This window comes from Mytilus galloprovincialis, chromosome 2 (assembly GCF_965363235.1).
Source record: "Mytilus galloprovincialis chromosome 2, xbMytGall1.hap1.1, whole genome shotgun sequence".
In the NCBI taxonomy this organism is placed as follows: domain Eukaryota; kingdom Metazoa; phylum Mollusca; class Bivalvia; order Mytilida; family Mytilidae; genus Mytilus; species Mytilus galloprovincialis.
In genome coordinates, this window is record NC_134839.1 from 22,637,063 (window position 1) to 22,643,966 (window position 6,904).

Consider the following 6,904-nt stretch of genomic DNA (forward strand, 5'->3'; position numbering starts at 1 on the left):
CTTAGCCGAAAATATTCTCAAGAACTAGTAATTCATCAACTTTTAGGAATTTTGTTCCTCGATGATCTTCAACTTCGTACTTTATTTGGCCTTTTTAACCTTTTTGGATTCGAGCGTCACTGATGAGTCTAAAGGTCATTACTAAAATAAATAACAGAACCCGTACATTTTTTCGTTTATTATGATAAACTAATCATAGATACCAGAATTGAATTTTTGTATTTGCGTCAGACTCGCGTTTCGTCTGCAAAAGACTTATCATTGATGATCGAATAAAAAGATAATAAAACGGGCAAATAAAGTACAAATTTGAAGAGAATTGAGGACCAATAATTATTAAAGTTTTGGATGGTGATTAGATGCAAGGGTATACTATATTTTTTAATTTATTTATACAAACATAGAAATTGCATTAAACAACTTTACAATTTATAATCCATAGTTTGGATTAAGAATTTATAATTTAATTGAACAAATAAAAAAACATCGAGACATGTAGAATTCATGTAACGAACGTAGTAATACGTAAACAAAATTAAGTAATTGTATGTACACATTAAGAAGTTACATTTCACAAATCAAGAAATGTTGAAATCCATGTTACGGTTGATCAAATATATGTTACAAATGAAGAAATTACATCTTACGAATTAAGAAATTGCAAATAACAAATTACGAAATTGATTTAACAAATTAAGAAATTGCATTTTACAAGTTATAAAATGAATAACTATATTTACTATTCCTTTTCGTACTGGATTATTACAAGGCCTTATGTCTTTTGTATTAATTTAAAGTTGTATTAGTCCCTCGTGCAAATCTGATTCCCAAGCTTTTGTTGTAGAATCGGGCATGTTTAACCTCTCATCGTTCGTCATGTGTTTGTCCAAATTCAGTGGTTGTAATTTGTCGCTTTTTTGTGTTGTAAATTAACGCAACGGAAGTTTATTGATTTTCGAATTAAAAAAAAAAGGAACCGAATCAGTCTCCGTACAAAAAACTGAGGCATTCACATGTAACTCCAAGAGTGGAGAGATCGAATGCATTAACATTGTTAAAGGTTTGTTGTTACACATTCATCACCCGCTATCATAAAAACATGTCGTTGGTATTAATGTTGAATGCTTTCCTTTTTTAAACTTGTAATAATATTAATGATACCATTTATTCTGAACCAGATGCACATTTCGACAATGATTGTCTCTTCAGTGATTCTCGAGGCCAAAATATTTGAAAATTTAAATCTTATTAAAAAGATGAAGAGCGACAATTCAAAAAGGCACAAAAAGTATAGCCAAAGCCGGGCAAACATTCAGAGCTTTGCATACGGGTGATACATTCCTTACTTTAAAATAATTTCTCACATTAGTGACAGCAAATTTTAATAAAAAAAAATCCATTTTTGAATGTCAGTTCCGAAGTAAGTATAATAAGCCGTTTCAGAATCTAAAGAACCATGGGTAATTTCATTGCTCGTACCCCAAAAAGAAAATAACGTCATGTTAGATTTCCATTGTTTATGACATTTTTAACCAATCAGGACGTTTATTGTATACTTTTGAAAATATTACCAAGGATGCATTAGATTCTGAAACGGCGAATTAAAGCTGACTATTTGATACGGGGTTTTCCTGATTGTTGACGTTATTATGGAGACCTATATTTGCTTACAAAATATTTATTGGGAAAATATTGAAAAAGAAGGAAATATTTTTTTTTCAATTGTTAGTCGTTGAAAGGAAGCTTTTGTTAGATGAATTCCTTAATTAAATATGACGGTTTTTTTTGTAATCAGATGCATCGACTTCCTTCTATAGAGGTAATTTTACTTTGCTATATTACGTACCGGTTTTAAATAAAACTGTTATTCGTTAGGTATAGCAAGAATTAGAAATTGATTTCTGTGAGTGTGTGTAATTCAGAATGTGGACAACGAACGATATTGAGTTGTTACCTAACGAAGAAAGGAGCGATGAAGAAAGACTGTTACATGTAGAGGGAAATATGTGGTCCAATGGTATAAATGTTCATCATGCAGAGAGCATACACGTAGCTCATTCTAATGTTGACCAAAGTGAACAAGTACAAAGACAATCTACTTTATGTGGTGTTGGCTGGGATGTAAAGCATACAATTCTTGTCATTTTAGTTATATCAACTATTGTTATTATGATAACTACTTTTTCTGTTGTTTTAGCTAAATGTTCACAGGTAAGAATAACAATCATAAACTATAGCTTCTTCTTTTTGTTGCTTTGTAGTAGTGAATAGCACTTTTAATATTCTGCTGACAGACTGTTTTATGTTTTGGGAAGCAGAGTTTTAGCGGGTTTATTATTTTTATTTAACAACAAAAGTAATGATAAACACTGGCATAATTGTAGATAATTATATTGAGCAATAACCTGTTAAAACGACATATAGAGTGTGTTAATGTAATATCCTCCACTGTTGAACCTCACCGATAGAAAATATAATTTATAGTATCAACGGTGAGTGTCTTAGCGGGCATAATTGCATTTACAACAATTTTACAAGCAAAATGTGGAAACTGGAAACTTTCCAATTTACCACCGTTATAATGTTCATTCGGTTTTTGTGTCGTACTTCCGAATAATTTTAGGATACGCGTAGTTTATGTTTTAGACATGTTGTCATTCGTTAAAACTTTACTTGCTAATCTTTTGTATATTGGATTAATAATTAATATTAATGTTGTATTCAGCTGTAGAATAATGTGTAAGACCTACTCATTATTGAACTTGCAAGAATACTATTCGAGGGTCAGAAAAGTGCAAGGTCCGAAGGGCTGTACACAATAACATCAGCTTAAGCTATTATATTGCATAGAAATGTTTAGTGGTTTTGTTGCCATTAAGACACACAGTTACTAAATGATAAATAATGATAAAGATGTGCTTTTTACAACTAATGGTCTCATGAAAGATAAAGTTATTCAAATCGCATTAAATAAAGAAATGTGTCAAACAAAAATATTTATGTACAATTGATGAAGTCAGAAGAATAAAAAAAGATATATTTATTAAAGAGGGATGAAAGATACCAGAGGGATAGTCAAATTCATAGATTGAAAATAAAGTGACAGCGCCATGACTAAAAATAAAAAGACAATCAGACAGCGCCATGACTAAAAATAAAAAGACAATCAGACAAACATAACATCGAAAACTAAAAAATAAGAAAAACGAACCCCACCAGAAACTGGGGGTGATCTCAGGTGCTCCGGAAGGGTGAGCAGATCTTACTCCACATGTGGCACCTGTCGTATTGCTTATGTTATTACAAATTCGGTAAATAGTTGTAATTCGGTAGGTCATTAATAGTTATCCCACGAAGACGCGGTGTGTCAGTGGAAGATCACCCCGATGGTCGGACATACCAAGTCCGAGATGGATAACTATTTTGCATCCCAGCTGTTTTAGATTAGACGAGAAACCATTTACAATTCATAACATGTAGAACGTCACACAACCATTATAATATACTTTATACATTACTATAGAATTTATACCCTTTTTGACCCCCGAACACGATGAGTAGATATCAAATGATGTCAACTCGCCCCACTAGCCAATCGGTCCAACCTTTATCGCCACTTTATGAAAAAAATCGCCTCACTCTTGTTTACCGACTCGACCCACTTTTGAAAAAAGTGTAAAATCAAACTGAACAATCACTCATCTATTAACGAAAAGGGCTTAAACCCTACTGAATAAAGGTCTGCTAACTCGCCCCACTTATGAAAATATCTTGCTTCCTTTAAGTATGTTAAATTACTGATACGTCGTATCCAGTCGTCGTGGTGTAGTGATTGTGTCGTGCCTTGATATGCCAAAGGTCTTGAGTTCGAATCCCAGCATATACACTGGATTTTTTCTACGTGAATTTTGATAGATAGTCTTTTCCGTATATTTGTATATTTGATTATAAGTTTTATAGTGGATTTAACATTCCCGCCAACATGTTACAGAACAAAGGAAAGCATGCATAACAAAGAAACGCAAACTGGGGTGATCTGGTAGTGGTGATCCGGCTCAGATCACCCCTGTTAGAACAAAGGAGCTGGGATGTAACATTCGTGAAAAGGGAATGGTATTTTAGTTACGACATAAGAAACATATCCGATATCATCTGTGAAACGGTTATTCCATAACGGTCAATTAAATGGTGATGGCGTTCGTAAAATTTACGAAGGGATGATATAACCTTTGAGAGTCATGCATTTAACTGTTTAGATTTTACCCGCGTTTTTATCAACGACATACACAATGACAAAAAAGAAATGAGTTATACCCGAAAAAACTTATAAATCTTAGCTGTTAGATAAAAAGTCTGTCATGAAGACAATGGCGATGATTGTATATAATATATTATATATCATTGTGTTGTAATAATGATGATAATTAGGTTCAGAGGTCTTTGTCCTTATCTTTTAGAACACAAACTTAATTTTTGGAAATGGAATAGAAAAAGGAAATAATTGTAATGGACAGCCAATGTATTATTTGCCTAATTTTTATTATTTTAGACTGTGTATGTTTACCCAAAGACTGACCCAGATAGAACCAATAGGAATAATTCATGTAAATATGATTCTGTCTGTCCTGACTAGCTGCGATAAACTGAAGCGCATTATTTCTGACCTATGTGTCCGATCTGCCATTATTTATATATTTCATGTCTAAGGTTAGGGTTTTGTTAAAGGTATTTTACCGTAAAGTTGACATCATAACACGTAATACCCGTTCGCCGTTCAACAATGAGTAACATTCGTATCGCAAAGTAAGCTATAATAGGCACAAGCAATAACTGTCAAACTAATCAAACGTGAAAACGGACGGCCTGATTTTTTTACCTAAAAATACAAAAACAAATATTACAGACAGCAGCAAACAACATATAGAGACATGCACATAAAGTAAACGGTGTTGATAATCGTGTATATTAGCGACCAACCTTCCGATAGCAAGGAACAGTACCAGTAGTGTTACACCACAACATAAAAACAAGTATAAAAACCAGTTGACAATGACTTGATTTCGTCAGATTGGCAGGAGTTAAGAAACACGAACAACTTACATAAATACAGATGACACGGAATATCAGTACAGTTAGTTCAAAGCCAATTACAGCCAATATCTATATAATCTTCTCCCAGATTCTGAAATAAATCAATATCTTGTACAATATCAAAATGATAAGTTTCCAATGCATAGTCATGTTGATGATGTCATTGAATTAGAATAAAAATAAATAAGCAAAAATACTGAACTCTGATGAAAATTTCAAAACGGAAAGTCTTTAATAAAATGTAAAATCAAAAGCTCCAACACATCAAACGAGTGTATAATAGCTGTCCTATTCCTGACTTGGTACAGACATTTTCTAAAGTAGAAAGAGTAGATGTAATTCAAATTGTTTTTAACTGTAAAACTACACAAGTATACGCTTAGTACATAATCTATATTAATCTGTTTGTAGCTGATATTAGTCAGAACACATAAGTGGTATATGCATACAAAAGTAAAAGTGGTTTTTATTTTTTTTCAGTTTATTGGTCAATACATTTACCTAAATCGACCACTGCTGGGTCACTTATACTGAAAACATTTCTGCCCCATTCTGGAAATTTCACATTTGATTTTCACCCAGAACAAGAAATATTCGTCGATATGATTTGCGATGACAGCAACACAAAAAATGGTTTGACGGCGTACCGATTAATTTGCAACTCAACTCATCATGATATTCAATGTGAATCTCGCAGTTTATGTATTGGATATTGTAACACTTACAACATAAGTACATCAATGCCGTCGGTTGTTCGATACAACATTCATGGTATCTGTGTGGAAGCTGGAGGATTGATTGTACTAGAAGGGAATGAGTTGGTTTAATTTTTAATTTTTTTTTACTTATTTGATTTACAACTTAAGGAAGTTTGTGTAAGCCAAAAAAGTGTCCCATGAAATTGTGTCCTTTAGAACATTATTTCACAGTTCATCTGTGAAATTTTGTTCATGGGACAGAATATCACATTTGTTAACTATAAAATCGTGTCCCCCTAAGTGAAAAATTGTCCCTAGTACTTGCACTTAATTTCATGGATGTTTTATAAAAATATGTCACAAAAGACAATATTTTATAGTGTAGCTATTTTTGTCTGTCCCTAAAGAAGGGAAATAATTTAGCAATCATTGAAATGTTTTAATCAATTAGTTAAATTATAATTGAAATTTAAATAAAGACAACACAGATGTAAACAAAAATGGAAAGTGGTGAATATAAACAGCTATATGACTTTCTGTGTGATGATCAATACCTTCCAGAGTTTGAAAATAATGATAGAAGATCATTTAGAAGGAAGGTAAAGCAGTTTCAAATTAAAAGCAATGAAATGTATTATATACATGTTGACAAAAAAAAAACAAAAGAGAAAACATTAAAACTTGTAATTCAAAGATGTTAAAACAGTTCATAGATTCTTGTTGTTTATTTAAAAACAAAAGTCAATTTAGTCTTATTATTTTTTGTTAAATATTTTTTTGGTATTAGACAATATAAAAAAGATGTGGTATGATTGCCAATGAAACAGCTATCCACAAAAGACCAAAATGACACAAACATTTAAAACAACTATAGGTCAGGCAAGACTTTTATGCAATATGGACATGATTTCATTATGAAAAAATGTCCAACGAAGGTCACAATAGAATCTCTTGTCAAGGGACACTTTTACATAGAAGGGAACAATATTTTATAATAAAATTATGTCCTGGACCAAATTTCATAGGTTATATCTGTGAAATTTTGTCCATGGGACATCATTTCATGGGGGACACTATTTAATCCTACATTTGCTGGTCATGTTTTGGAATTTTTG

The 6,904-nt window shown here is 32.1% G+C and overlaps 1 long non-coding RNA gene across 1 annotated transcript; it reads left to right on the top strand.

The window, feature by feature from the left end:
- The first annotated feature begins 1,810 nt into the window (after positions 1 to 1,810).
- On the top strand, positions 1,811 to 6,443 carry LOC143062167 (uncharacterized). The gene is made up of 3 exons (XR_012974584.1): positions 1,811 to 2,211; positions 4,550 to 4,604; positions 5,572 to 6,443. It is a non-coding gene; the product is annotated as an uncharacterized LOC143062167 (long non-coding RNA).
- The last annotated feature ends 461 nt before the right edge of the window (positions 6,444 to 6,904 follow it).